The sequence below is a fragment of the Lipotes vexillifer genome, unplaced genomic scaffold (genome assembly GCF_000442215.2).
Source record: "Lipotes vexillifer unplaced genomic scaffold, Lipotes_vexillifer_v1.1 scaffold567, whole genome shotgun sequence".
In the NCBI taxonomy this organism is placed as follows: domain Eukaryota; kingdom Metazoa; phylum Chordata; class Mammalia; order Artiodactyla; family Lipotidae; genus Lipotes; species Lipotes vexillifer.
The window spans coordinates 1,132,213-1,147,637 of record NW_006776652.1 but is presented as its reverse complement, the minus strand read 5'-3'; positions in this window follow the sequence as shown (position 1 = coordinate 1,147,637).

The following is a 15,425-nucleotide window of genomic DNA, read 5'->3' as shown; positions in this document are numbered from 1 at the left end:
AGGGGCAGCTGGGCAGTGTCCCTGGGCGCCATGTCCTCACCTGCACCTTCCCCTGAGAAACGGATCTTACATTACATCCGTATGCAACACATATATATATGTATACTTGCATGGGTATGCCAGCTTCAATACCTATCACTGCCAGTACATTCTGATATTTTTTATTCTTTTCAATTTTGTTAAAGAATGCTCATTGTGACCCACAGAATTGATTTCCATGACCCTTAAGGATATACAACCTGCAGTATGAAAAAAAAAAAACAGCCTATGCAACAGAGCCTTTAGGGAGCTAGAAAGTGGTGGTAAACACTGTGGTCTGGGATGGTCTAGGAGGGCTTCCCGTAGGAAAAAGCCCTTGACCAGAATCCATGAGGGTGGGCAGGAGCTGGATTAGTAAGGGAAGGTCTTTCTAGGAAAGAAGGTTGAGCAAAGCCTTGGAGGATGAGCCTGGGTGTTTGGTGAATGGTGGTCAGCCTACCTGTTGGAAAGTGGGCAAAAGGGAATAATGGGAAATATGGAAACAGGCAGGGGTGATATTCAAAATAGCTAATACCTAGAATACAAAATAGAATACCTAGCTAATACCTAGAATACCTCCTCTGATACCTGGAGGAACATGGGCTTTGACCAATCAGAACATGTACCAGCTGTGACCCCCCTCAAAGCAATAATACCAGTGTAAGCCTGGCCATCTTTCTGGAAACAGGCTAGGCAAGGAAAAGGATTAGTTGTGAACAGGGGTAGGGGCTGGTGGCGGAGCTGGCAATGGCAGGGTTGGAACGAGAAGCCCCTGTGGGATCTGTATTATGCTCCTTTTAAAAGAGCAGTCTTAGCATCTTTGCGTACGATTCCAGACTCCTCAAGATTCTGAACATCTCATTTCCAGGTGAGGGTCCCCTCGGATTGGGCTGAAGCCTGAGACAGCTGCAGGACTCAGCAAAGGGCAGGGGCAGGTCATAAATAGAACCCCCTGTGCCTGCTGCGGTGGACAGGCAAGCAGTCTGCTGAGCTATCTGTGTTCAGTGTTTTTGGACTGTGGGCTGAGCGGGACATCAGGGACCTGGCTTTAGGTCCAGCAACAAACTTTCTTTACCATGAGTTTCAGCATCTAATAAAGGAAGTGTAACAATGTCTGCCCCACTGACCTCAGCATACTGTGAGCATATGGTGACGAGCAGTCAGAAATCACCTTGAAATGAAGAAATGTATTTTATGGGCATAAGCAAGTTACTTCTCTCTTTGGAGCCTCAGTTTCCTCCTTTGTGGAATTAGCAGGTTCTGATGGTACTGAGGTCTCTTCCAGTTCTGACATTGTCTCTGACACAGCCCCAGACCCCAAGAGACCTAGACGACCAGCCCAGGAAGACTCAGCGGCCTCCCAAGAGCTGCTTTTTGAAGGCTCCTGCCATTCTAGGGGACCTGGTTGGCCTCTCTTTGGTGACTGGGGAAGGCTGGGCCCTTGGCTGTCTGAGGCCTGGCTTGGAGAGGAGAGAGGGGCAGGAAGGAAAGAGAGAGGACATCTGGGAGGAGGACAGAGTGACCTTGAAGTCAGATCCCCGTCATCAGCCCAGAAATGACAGGGGGGGCCCTGGCATGCTGCTCTTCTCAACTTTAATTACTATAATTCTGAGAAGACTTGAGTCTAAGACTTAGAATTCCTTTACGGAAAACTGTGTCTTTGCAGCGTCCGCAGACAAGGACATAAGTGAACTGGCAGTCAACGCTCCATCAACTCCCCAACGCTCCACCAATTCCCCACGCGGGGAGGGCGACCACTGACAGATGGAGGTGTGTGCGCGGCACGGGTCAGAGCCCGCCTGAGCACTTTCCCGCGTACCTGGTTCCCCTTTCCCTGCCATCACATGGCTCCTCAGCCACAGTCACAATTACAGAGATATGAAGATGTTTATTACCACCTGTCGGGGGGTGGGGGTGATGGACAGAGGACAGAGCAATTCTGAATGAGATGAAAAGATGGGGAAGAATCAGGAACGTTGACTTTGGGTGTCTTTGTGCCGAATGGCATGTCTGTGTTAGAGAGGCTGTCTGTCCTCTGAGTGTAGTCTTGTGGTGGTGGTGGTGGGGTGCCTCATGGGTGCATGTGCGTGTGTGCGCATGCGTGTGTGCACGTGTGCGTGTGTGTGATCATGATGGCGAGTGAGTGGGGAAGGAACAACTGTCAGGGCTTGGGGAAGCCTGGCTTCCACTTAAGGATCTTATTCATCAGGCCCCAGATAGCCTGAAACCTTTCCTGATTCTGGAAATGATTATTCAGTAATTTCAGTGTGGATTCCTGGCAAAATTCTAAAACAGATACCTGAAATTCTTTTTTTTTTTTTTTTTTTTTTTTGGCGGTACGCGGGCGGGCCTCTCACTGCTGTGGCCTCTCCCGCTGCGGAGCACAGGCTCCGGACGCGCAGGCTCAGCGGCCATGGCTCACGGGCTCAGCTGCTCCGCGGCATGTGGGGTCTTCCCAGACCGGGTCACAAACCCGTGTCCCCTGCATCGGCAGGCGGACTCTCAACCACTGCGCCACCAGGGAAGCCCGATACCTGACATTTTTGATTTGTGAGTTCTTAGAAAAGAAAGGTGATTGCTAGAAGCCAGCATGAGTTCACTTAGAACAAAGTAGATCAACCCACCTTCTTTCCTCTTTTTGACAGCTGTTAGATTGATCGGCAGTGTGGCACAGGGCGCTTCTGCTCAGCCGAGGGTGATGGGTGGGGGTCACCCTTCTCCTGATATTATCCATGTGCACCTGGGACTTAGGTATGGGGTGGCCTTGTTGATGGTACCTCTCTTAAGTCTCTATTTCTATCCTGAACATACACAGGAGCAGAGGGCTCCTCACAGACATGGGGAATGGGACCCCATGTCCACACTGATGTATTGGATGGCGCACGGCTCCACGGGTGGAAACTCACCAGTAAGGTGGGGGAATCAGGCCTGGGGCCAGGCCTCCAGGACCATCAGCCAGGGATGTGGGGGGCAGCTCTGGAGCCCTAGTGGCCCAGGACCCCGGTGATTCTGGGGAAAAGCTGCATACTTCCAATTACAGGTGCAAAACTTGGGTCCTGAGCAGATTTGATGTCCTCCCTCCCACCTTAGAAAGCCATCTTTGCCTCCACAAATCAGGCAGAGGTCTACAACAAGGCTGGTCTCTGGGTTTCCAGTTTCTTTGCAGGTAAAGCAGCCAGGTAGCCTTGAGGAGGGCTGTGTTTTCGGTAAATGTACACAATCTTGGGTATTCTTGGGAATATTTGGGAATCAGAACCTTAGTTAAGTGAGCAAGGACTCAAAAGGCGTCCTAACTTGGGTATGAAAGGAAACGTGAGTGCACATTTTATACTGAGGGGCTGATGAGGCTTAGCTACTTGGGTTGGTCAACGCTTGAGCAGACAGTGTAAAATCATCCGTGGCAGCCTTGTGAATAAATGAAAAAATGAAGTGCAGTTGATATGCACTTGGGGGGACCTACAGATGCTGAAAAATTGTTCCCTAAAGGGGATTGATTAAATCTCAAATCTCAGTTTAGAAGGGGGTTCCTAGTATTGTGCCACAGAACTCAGTTCTAAACCCTGTTCAGTTCAACCATTTCATCTATGACGTGGGTGAAGACACAGAGAGCAGGATTATTAAATTTTTAGATGACAGTTAGAAGGGATAATTGAGGTCCAGAGAGATAGCTGAGGGTTTGAAAACATCCTGATAGGCTTAAATGATGCCTGAAACAAACAAGATGAAATTTAACAGGGACAAATATTAAGCTCTATATTTAGGTAATAAAAATGAATTATGTCGGTACAGTACGGGGAAGCGTGACTTGGGAGAATTTCAAATTAAAATCCTGGGGCTGGGACACTTGAGTGGCAGACTGCCTGATGGGGGCAGCAGAGAGCAGCCACTTTGGAGAACTCACCTGTGGGGGAGTGGACCAGGCAGGTGAGGGACCCTGTCCAGGGCAGCAAGAGGCCTGGAGGCTGAATGGGACAGGAGTGACTGGGCAGGCCCGACACGGGCAGGTGAGGACTGGTTTGTGGCACACAGGCTCCAGGTCTGTGGGGTGTCTGAATCCAAGTGAGGCTGGGCTCCCGATGCCTTGGGCCACTTCTGTCCTGGGCCTGCCTGCTCTGGTCAGTCCTACTCTCAGCTGGGGTCTGCCTGGCGTCTGAGGTGTTTCCCAATGGGCACTAGCTCAGTGGGGCAAAGACCGGAAGTGATACACTTAGCAGAGACAGAAAACCATTAGTGACAACCTGGGGCTGGGGAGGTGAGGGGGAGGAGGAAGAAGGGGGGCCTTTGTGGCAACAGAATGGTTCTGTACCTTGGTTGCAGTGGTGGTTGTGTGAATCTGCACCTGTGAGAAAATGGGATGCACTGTAGTTGTACTGAGTTTCCTGGTTTTGATACTGTAAGAGAGTTATGTAAACGGTAATCCTGAGGGGAAACTGCATGAAGGGTCTGTACTATTTTTTGCAACTTCCTGTGAATCTGTAATTAATTTTTTTAAAAGTGAAAGAAAACAAAAGAAGCTAAGGCAGACTCTGCAATGAGTGTCCTAGGGGTGGGAGTGGAGGGGCAGATCTCCGTTCACTCCTGGAATAGAGCTGTTAGGACAGCATTTGGGGGCGTGTGGAGGGGGAGGCTTTGTACGTAGGAGGACCCCAGGATTTCTGGCATCTGAAGAACCTGTGGCAAGGGGCCCGGGACTTTGGGAATATAAAGGGCTGCTCCCTGAGCCCACCACTCACCCCAGCTGGACAGGGGACTGGGGAGACTCCACACGCTTGGGCCCTGCCCATGAGTTTGCTTAGAGTTTGGTTAGTGGAGGCATTCTTTGGGGTTTAGTCCTGGGCGGAACACTCAATTATCTGGCTGATCCAGCTTGGGGAAACCCGCCCCAAGTTCTCTAACAGCGGGAAAAGCGGACAGTTAAGGTCTCCTGGCTTGGGAATTTAGAAGGGGTTATAGCTGCAGGGAAGACCCTGCCTCGGTTGGGACCTCCTGCAGCACTGGCTGGGCTGTGAACCAGCTGTGCTGCTGCCTCAGAGGGAGGCCAGCTCTGCCTTCTGTTCCAGGGCAGACATGAGGCAGAGAGAGCAGAGGGACACTCTACAGGGGCCCTGGTGGCCTCCAAGGAGGTGGCTGCAAGTGCATGTTCCGTCCTGGCCCAGCTTGGTGGTTTGGGTCTGTCCTGCTCTCTGCATGCGGCTCCCCGTCTCTCCTGGGAGCTTGAGAGACCAGTCCAGCCACTGTCCTGTTCCCAAGACAGTGGGATTTGAAAATGGATTTTCTGGAAAGGGCAGAAGTGTCAAATATTTCTGCAAGGCCATCAAGAGGCAGCCCCCTCCCCTGAGGTCCTGGCAGAGGCAGGTGCTTTCCAGGTTTCCCTTCTCTATGGGGGTTGCCTGGTTGCTGGGAGATCCCCCCAGTCTCACCAAGACTGGTACTCAGGGCACAAGAAGTACTAAGCATGTCTGAGTGCATCTCTCACCTCATTCCTGGGGACCCTTTCCAGGAGCCAGGGCCTTGGTCCTGCACCGCCTCCTCTCTGTGCCACAGAGTCCCAGAGAATTCGGCCTCTGTAGCTGACATTCCCACCGACACCATCGGCTCCACTGGATGCCCGCAGCCCACTCTCTCGATGGCATTCTCCTGGGTCCTTGGCAGTGCTGCAGTGCTGCTGAGAGGGGGTCTCTGAGTGGCAGCCCCTTTGATGCCTCCCTTTTCCCCCATCCCGCTGGGACCTGTCATGCTCCTGCCCCACCCCCAGGCCACTCCTTTTGCATCCTCAGTGTGCCAAGGAGTTGGCACCAAGTGGTCACAGATTTTGACCTATGCTGGCAGCAAATGCTTAGGATGGCCTCTGCCTGGGGAAGGGAAGGACTTGAAAAGATTGGGGACATCAGTATGACACAATAGAGCAACTCTAAAGCTCCAGACCAATTAAGGGAGGAGGGGAGAGGGGAGCCTGTCTGGGTTTGGGGCACCTGTGCTCATCAGAGAAAAAGCCAGCAGGGAGGCAGCAATGGGACTGTTGTGTCATCGGCTATGTGCTTCTTGTATTGGTTTTTTTTTCTTTTTCCCTTGCGATACGCGGGCCTCTCACTGCTGGGGCCTCTCACTGCTGTGGCCTCCCCCGCCGCGGTGCACAGGCTCCGGACGCGCAGGCCCAGCGGCCATGGCTCACGGGCCCAGGCGCTCCGTGGCATGTGGGATCCTCCCAGACCGGGGCACGAACCCGTGTCCCCTAGCATCGGCAGGCGGACTCCCAACCACTGCGCCACCAGGGAAGCCCCTTGTACTGGTTTTTTAATGGAGATTGTGAGGCTCACAACTTCTCCTGGTTGGCCGAGCTGATGAGAGACCTCGGCTGGTTTATTTTGTTGCCTATGTCACACCATGTGTTGGAGGATGATCAAGGAGGGTAAAAAATGTGGTCCAGTTATGCCCAGGACTGTAGGGGTAAGCAGCCTCTGGGGTCTTTAAGGCTCCAGATCCCGTCACTTGGTTCAGGGTCTGCCTGACTGTGGCAGAATTCTGTTGCTGGGTGACGGGGGGTGCAGTTCGCATTGGCTGTTCCCCCACTCCCCTTCCTGAGTCTCGTACCTAAAGATTTCTCCCATCTCAAACATCCACTGGGCTGCCCAAAGGAAGCCCACTGCAAGGCTGCTGTTCACAGGCTAAACGGGTTGAAAACTCAAAAGTCATTAGCATCTGGATGGCAACATAACTGTGGACAGTGGGGATTGATGTGGTGCGGCCTGTGTGGGGCTGGGGAGTCTGCACCTCAGTTGAAATTCAAAGTGTTTAAAAACTCTATGTCTGCCAAAGATGATACATCTGCAGATAGAATCTGGTACCTGCTGGTGCAAAGTTTTCTCTTTGCCTCCTGCCCTCTGAAGGGACCTCTCCTGGTCCATTTCCTCAGAGTTCTTCCCACATCAATCCAGTGATACCAAGGAAAGGACAGATAGTCTGAGTCAGGCCCGCTGCTCCTTGTTCAACTTTGGGCAAATACTTGACCTCTCTCTGCCTTGCTTTACTTCTCTGCCAAATGGGTATAATATCCTTCTCATCCTCTTTGAAGCTTTGTTCTGAGGACGAAATGAGATAGTGCATTTTTAAAATGTATCCCCTGCTTCACTCCGCAATGAATTTGAGAGAGCTTCTAAAAACACCTGTGATATAAAGGGATAAAAATAAATAATATGTGAAATCATTTTGCGATTGTACCATAAACACATTTTCCTTATCGTCGCTGGGAGCAGTGTGAAAGTGATAATAGATATATTATTTCCCAGAATCATGTTCGATTTAACCTTGGCCTTCAGGGTCTTATCTGAAAAGCAGGCTGGCATGGGAACCTCAGACACTGAAGCTGGCCATCTACTTGGCCCTCGAGCTGGTTTCTCCTGAGGGTGCTTGGGCGGGGGTGGGTGGTGGTAGTCAGTACTGATTCGTCAGCCTCTTTCCGCTGTGGATCAAGGCTCTACCGGCAGCTTCACTGTTGTTAATGCCAAACGTCCCCTGAGCATCCTCTCCGTGCCTGGCACCAGGCCGGGTGTTGAGACACAGAGAAGGAAATGACTGAGGCCCGTCCTACAGGGGTTCCTAGGAAGGGACCTGGGAGTGAAAGTCACGACTTGGGAAAGTTTATTAATTCCTTCCCATTTCAATTATTTGTCGGTAAGACGGACGTCGTAACCCTCTTCTTCCTCCCTCACAGCAATGCTGGAAGGATCACACGGGTACTTGCTCTGATGAGAAAAATTGCTATGCAAATGTGAAAAATCATCATCTTTATTCAGTGTTCCTCTAAAATGATTTCAAAAATAACAGAGCTATTAGGATTTGGGAGCCAACATGACCAAGAGGGTTGCCTTAAATATTCCACCATGGAGTTTTTCTGGCACCTGAGCAGGACTGCGAACCCAGGTCACAAAGGTGAGCCCTTCCTGCAGAGAAAATGGAAGGCCTATCAACTTTGGAGCATGTAATGACTCTTTAATACATGCCTAGCACTGAGGTAGGCATTGTGGGGTGGGAAATTGTTTTGGGCTGAATTGTGTCCATCTCCAAATTCCTGTGTTGGGGTCCTGACCCCCACTGTCTCAGAATGTGACTGTATTTGGAGATTATTACCTTCAAAGAGGTAATTAAGTTAAAATGAGGCTGTTAGGGTGGGCCTTAATCCAATCTTGTAAGGGTGTCCTTATAAGAAGAAAATTTGGACACACAGAGAGACACCAGGGATGCTCACACACAGAGGAAAGGCCACACGAGGACACAGTGAGAAGGCGGCCGTTTACAAGCCAAGGAGAGGGGCCCCATGAGAACCCAAACCTGTCAACACCTTGATTGTGGACCTCCAGCCTCCAGAATTGTGAGACAATAAATTTCTGTTGTTGAAGCCACCCAGTGTGTGGTATTTTGTCATGGCAGCCTTAGCAGACTAGTACACATTTATCCAGGAAAGTGTAAATTATTCACTCCTTTAATAAATACTTATTAAGTTGGGCACTATTGGTACAGGAGGTATGAAGCTGAACAAGAAAGATGTGCTTTCTGCTCTCAGGAAGCTTGGAGTCCAATAGGGATATTGCAGCAGCCTTCAAGATGGGGAGACAAGACCGATACTCAAGAGAAAACACGATGTGACGTTTAAATTGAATAGTACTGACTTCAAGTGGTGGAAGTTCAGAGAAAATGAAAATATAAGAAAATCATTAGGGGAAGTCTTGTGGAGAGGAGGCTTGAAAGATGGGGGATGAAGATCTGGGTAGCCCTGAACATTTGTAGGGAACTTATCGGTCCAGCAAGAGGTGCCCTGTCTGTGCTGGCTTACCGGGAAAGTGCCACTCCCTGGGGGCTTCTCAGTGCTCCAGGCGACTGGCCGAGACAGACTTTTTCCCTGGGAACCACTGCCACCAGCCTCTCAGGCTGAAAACTCCTGCTCTCCAGAGGCCGGAGATTGGCCGGCCCTTCTATGGTTATTTGCTGCCATTTCTCCAGGCAGATGGGGACTGCTGGCTGTGCATCAAGTTAGCAATTAACAAGTAAATCATTAGGCGCCTAATGAACAAATTATTAACCTGGCAAGCCATGTCCAGCTGCTGACTGGGGGGAGAAATGGCTATTAATAAGATCTTGGAGTGGCAGCTGTGGTTTAGTGGTTAAGGCGTGGGCTGGGCGACAGGATATGTGGGTTCTAGACTCTTGGGCCAAATGGCTTTACCTCTCCAGGCCTTAGTTTGGCTGCTCATGTGGTGGGAGTAATAAAGCCCTATAAGTGGGCAAATTCAATGTCAGAAAGTCTGTATAAATTCAGGCCATTGGGTTATACACACTCCAATGCCCCTTCGTTCTAACTTCCAATGATCTCACCCACCTCTCCGCCCAGCCCAAGCCAATGTAAAGTATACCAGGGCCGTCCCTGTTACTGGAAATCGCTAAGTCTCATTCACAACTTCGTGTGTGCCTGGGACCCTGATGTATGCAAAGGGCTATGCAGGGGAGGGCAGATGCAGATGACGTGTCCCTGTGTTCACAGCGTTTACGATTTGGTTGTGGGTATCAGACATTCACAGGCAGTAAATTAACTCGAGTACAAAACAATTTGTGACAGGGCTGAGAGCTATAGTATTTCAGAGGAGAAAGATAACTGTGTGCTAGGGTGAGGGGTGTGCCTTGCAGGAGAGCAGTTACTTGAAGCATGACTTCATTGTGCTTTTCTGAGTGTAAAAATAACATGTGCTTTTTCCCCCAAATCTCTGAAGAGAGAAAATTGGAAAGAAAAATATAAAGATAATCTGTAATCTCATCAGCCAGAGATAACCGCTGTTGACTCTTTTGTGTGTATCGGGGAGGATCTGACAGGCAGAGATGATGGGACGATATTCTAGGTGGAGGAAGTGTCTTGACAGAAAGCTCCGGGCTGGGGAAGGGTAGGATCTGTGGTCAGCACTTTGGGGGATGGATGTGCGGACCAAGCAGGCTGGAGCCGGGGTCCTGGGGCAGAATGGAATTAGAGGCTGGAGAAGGGGAAAAGGGCCGGCGAGGGCATAAGAGGCCAAACTGTTGAGGGGGGAGGGGTGTGTGTGTGTGTGTGATACAGTGCCTTGCGCACTGGACCAGAAGCCCCAGCCAGCAAGCCAGACACTCTTCTCTTCATTACATTCGTGATGCAATGGAACTTATTGATGTAGCTGTCCCACCCAGGAGAAATATTGCAGAAACCTCTGCAGGAAAAGTAAAGAAATATGAAGCTGTATCAGAGTTGCCAAAGGGAACCTGGGGCCAGAGGAAGAGGCAAGGGAGGTCTATACCTAGCTGTAGTTGGCTGGTGGGCTGGGGCTGTTTTGAGTGTGTCAGCAAGATTCCTCGGGGAATAAGGGATCTGTCCTGCTTTGCCCCCATCCAGCAGGTGTGATCTTTCTTCAGACTCTTGCCTGGTCCCTCAGAGATGTCTAATCCACAGCTATTTTTTGGTCATGTAACAGCAGAGAAGTGTATAGTTGACAAAAACTCTTTTCTCTAAGATAATTAAGAGATAATCTTTTGATTCTCTCAACAATCCCATGAGATAATGTATTTCTATTAATCCCGTTTTACAGATGAGGAAGTTGAGGTTCAGAGAGGTGAACTGACTTACCAGAGGTCATATACCCAGTGAGAATCCGGATCTTGGGACTACAGTGGGAGACAGTATAGCTTGGTGGTAAAGTGAATGGTTTTTGGAGACAGGGTAGTTCTGCATTCAACTTCCTGCTCTGTTATTTTACTCACTGAAGGGTATGAAGAACTCTGGACTTCTCCATTATCTTCATATATCAACTGGGGCTAACAATACCATTTGCCTTCCTGGGTTATTGTGAGGCTTAAATGAAACAACTTAGGTGCTATAGACTTAGCGCATAGTAGCTGCTCAGTAAATGTTAACTATGATTATTATTAACTCTGGGCTTATCTGAGTCACCGACATAACTCAAATATTGTGATTGTCCCTGAGTTCTCTACCATGGCTAGTCACTCTGGAGATGGGTAGAATTCAGGTCCAGTCCCATCCCCCTGAGACTGCTTGGCCCCCAGGGGACCAGACACAGAGTTCCCTAAAGGACTCTCTGATTAGCCCAACACCCAAGATGGAGAGAGGTTTCCTTTGGCCCCTGTGATAAGGACATTGATGCCCACTAGACATCCCATCTGTTCCCCCACATCTACCAGTCCCAGTGCTGTTAGACAGTACCACGTAATTGGTTCTGGCCAATGGGTTGTGAGTGAAAGGGACACTTATCACTCTTCCTGGCTCTCCACACTCCAGCTCTCTCTCCTCCAGCCTCAGTGACTGAGAATGCCTTGTGTTCCGGGAGATGGAAGATGACAGCCTGTCAGTCAGTCTGGATCCCTGAGCAGCTGTGTGGAGCAGAGCCCCCTGCCAACCTACACGGAGCATATTGCATGAAGAAGAAATAAACCTTGGTGGCGTAACCCTCAGAGACGCTGCAGCTGTTTTTTTTTGCTGTAGCATAGCCTCGCTTAACCAATACAACCCATCTTGGTTGGGTTAAGTATGACATTTTACATTAATAGTATAATACCTTGCACTGGACAGCTTTCCACAGTTTATTACAGAGAGGCTCATACCTACCATCATTTTTTTTTTTTTTTTTTTTTTTTTTTTTTTTTTCTGAGAATAAATTTCAAATTCCTTTTCAAATTCTACTTAGTCCTACATGATACCTTTTTGTTTTTTTTTGTTTGTTTTGTTTTTTTGTTTTTTTTTTCCTTGCGTTATGCGGGCCTCTCACTGTTGTGGCCTCTCCCATTTGCGGAGCACAGGCTCTGGACGCGCAGGCTCAGTGGCCATGGCTCACGGGCCCAGCCGCTCCGCGGCATGTGGGATCTTCCCGAAACGGGGCACGAACCCGCGTCTCCTGCATCGGCAGGCGGACTCTCAAGCACTGTGCCACCAGGGAAGCCCACCTACCATCATTTTTGATCCTTGGAACAATTACATATATGGGAATGCCCCTGCTAAGAGCTTAGTGTTATTTCTTTATGCATTGACTGCTCTAAAATCCCCATTTCTATACATATCCAGTTTTAAATCAACCCCTCTCCCCACTATACACGAATTTTACACGGTAGCTCCCAAACTCTGTTGCACTTATTTGCTTGTCCATCTGCCTCCCCCAGCCAGGCTGGAAGCTCTCTGATACCGTCTCATCTAAGACAGAGGCAGGGCCTCGTTGATTTGGTTTGCCTGTGTCTATTGCAGCAAGTGCTTTAACAATGGCTGATGGACCACCGGTTGTGTGAGGGAGACAGGGAGGCCCTACTGTCCCCCTCTGGAGGTGCATCTCGGTTAAAGGACTTTCCCAAGGTCACACAGCTGGTAAGTGGCAGAGCCAAACAGCCTCCTTCTGACTGGAGAGCCTGACCTGCCAGGCTGTTCTGAGGATCAAATGAGATCGTATGGGCCAGGGTGCCTTGTAAGGCATTCCACTACTTTTGCATTTCCTATTTCCGAAGGCCAGTAAGGAGGCCCACGTGGTGGTGTCCTAACTGGAGAAGGGCCTGGCTGGCCCAAGGTAGTGTGTCCAGGAGAGGACTGGGTGGGGTTCCTGGGGGAGGAGCCTTGTCTGCTGTACCCTCAGCAGCAGGATGGTACCGGGAGCATAGCAGGTGCTCAATACAGCGTCCTCTTGAACCAACGGGAAGAAGCAGGTGTGGGGAGGCAGGAAAGGAAACTGTAACTTGAATTCTGAAAGCAGGGGTCTGGGATGGAGTGTGTGAGGTGGGGAATGTGTGCCCTCTGGCTGCCTGCATCCCCTGTCTCCTGCCCCCGGGGCTGGGGCGGCCAGCTTGGTGTGGCACTTGTGCAGCCCATTTATGTGCTCTCGATCACTCGTTAACAGACACAACATCAGGCGCGCCCTGTGGCCTCCCCGACTCCTGGCTCCTCCTGTGGGGGAGGCTGGAGGGGAGGCCCTTTCTCATCCTCAGGCGGCCTGAGTCACACCCAGGAGCCAGGAGAGAGATGGATGGAGCTTCTGGGTGTGGTGGTCCGGTAGGGACCGAGCAGCACCTCAGGGAGAAATGCCCCCTCCCTCAGGACTGATGGGAGGTTGGAAGCACTTTTGTAGCAGGGATCAGATTCCAACAGGGACTGATGGTTTTTCTCGGAACAATAGGTCTGCTCCAACACACCCCTTCCCTGTCCTCCTTCAGGGAGTAGGATGTTTTCTCTCTTTTGAAAAGCCTTTTGGACACCCCCATGGGACACTCCTGGCATGGCTGGGCATACATGGGGGTCAGCCCCGAGTGTGATTTGAAGGGCGGAGGGAGCAGCTTCCCGGGTACCTGCCCAAACCCCAGATCTTAGAACCGGAGGGCATTCAGAATTCATGGAGCCACACTTGCAAGTGGATTAGCTGAACTCATGTGCTGACTCAAGTGACTGGTTATGGCTGCCTGGTGCGTTGCATTGAGAAGTCTTAGCTGCAATCAATTAACAGCATCGGCCCCAGTGAAGAGAAGGGCGTGGCTGACATGCCACAGATGCAGATTTATCTTCTCGGATTCTCATTTGAATCTCCTTCTCCTGGTGCCTCATTTCTGCTATTAGAGAGCCTTTACTTTGCATTAAGGCCTGTCTCTCTGTTCGTATTTCTTTAAAATGCATATGCGTCAGAGAGGAGTACCAAGAAGGTATTAAAGAATTCAGTGATTGATTGATTGGGACTGATGACCAAAAACAGATCATTATCAGTTTTGCTAGTTCTGGAAAATGCAATGATGCACTGGCAACTCTTCAAATACGTAGATTATCTTTTGGCTTAGGCTGGGTTATCAGACTGCCTTGCAAAATGGCAGCCGGCTGAGAGGAAACGGGAAACTAGCTGGATGTGGCGGAAGGCAAGCTTGGACACTGGGGTTCCCCCATCAGGGGTCACCCTGCAACAGGGACGCCAGGGGGCCAGAGGTGACCAGGGGCACTGACCACCTGGGGTGCGGGCACACGAGCTCAGCTTTAATCTTTCTTCTGTTCAGAAACTCCTTCTTGGGGGAGCCCCGTGTTCCCAGCACTGTGGTCTGTTCTCTGTGGGCTGTACCCCTGGCACCCGCTTCAGTGGTGTCAGGCTGGGGGAGGACCAAGGTTTAGTTTTCAGACTGAACAATTACTGGGGTCACTGGGCAGCGTGTCAGGGGGTGGGGGACTCACACACTCTTGAGTAAGAGCCAGGCGGTCCACTGTGTAGATCGGGAATTCTAACGAGTCCGACTTCCATTAATGTACTAAGTCTTTGCAGAATTAGACTTTGAGGAGTATAAGCCAATCTAGTGTGAATGAAAAGAACTTAAATGGTCAAAAAATCCTCTGGTCAGATTTATCAATTTTTTCTAAGAAGAACAGAATAGGAGGAAAGAGAAATGGTCATATATGGGTCATTTACCCCAGTGAGTCCAGTGACAGGGGATAAGTGATTTGAACTGGGTCAGCGATGCCAGCCTGAGACTCTGTACTAAGGTTATGTCAGGTGAGAGGAATCATTGGTTCATCCATCCATTCATTCATTCAACAAGCACTTACTGTGCCAGCCTCTGATGATATATGGATGAAGAAGACATAGGCCCTGTCTACATAGAGCTTTGGGTCAATGAGGAGTATAGACAAGAAGTAGGCATTTTTGACAGAGTATGGTAGGTGCCGAGCTCTGGATGCCTCAGTTTTCCCATCTGTGAAATGAGAATGTTCCTCTTTACCTTGTCTCCAAGTCACTAGAGCAGCAAGAGCTGTCCCAGCAGTGCTTGGGGCATGGGCTGCTCGTCCCTGAAGCAGGTGGGAGAGGGTGACCCCAGACATCCCCCTGGGGTATGGGTTGCCCCCAAACAGAATGGCTGCTGCCTCCATCTGCAGAGCGCCGCACTGCATACATTTCCAAGCACTGCCTTGTTCAGTGTCTCATTTGATCTTCCTTCTTCCTTGTGAGGCTGGAATCATCATTCCAGGGGACCTAAAGTCACATGTGTAGCTGGGGGCAGAGCTGGAGGCTAGAACCCGAGGACACTTTGCTCCCTCATTCCATGGGGTGCACTGGTGGAAGATGAGTTGGGGAGTTAGCATGGAGACGGAGACGAGGAGAGGACAGAGATTCCAACAGTACATAGCGCAGCCTTCCTCTTCCTTTTGTTCTTTCTTGCAACATGGAAACCCTTACTGAGCACTGACTACATGCGTGGTGCTACAGTACTGAACTCCTTCCTGGGCTGCCAGCAAGCCCAGGTCAAAAGTGGAACTTGAACCCTCGTTGGACCCTCATTCCAAAATGCCACACTTAGAAAAGGGAACCCTCTTGGGTTTCCCTGGTGGCGCAATGGTTGAGAGTCCGCCTGCCGATGCAGGGGCCACGGGTTCGTGC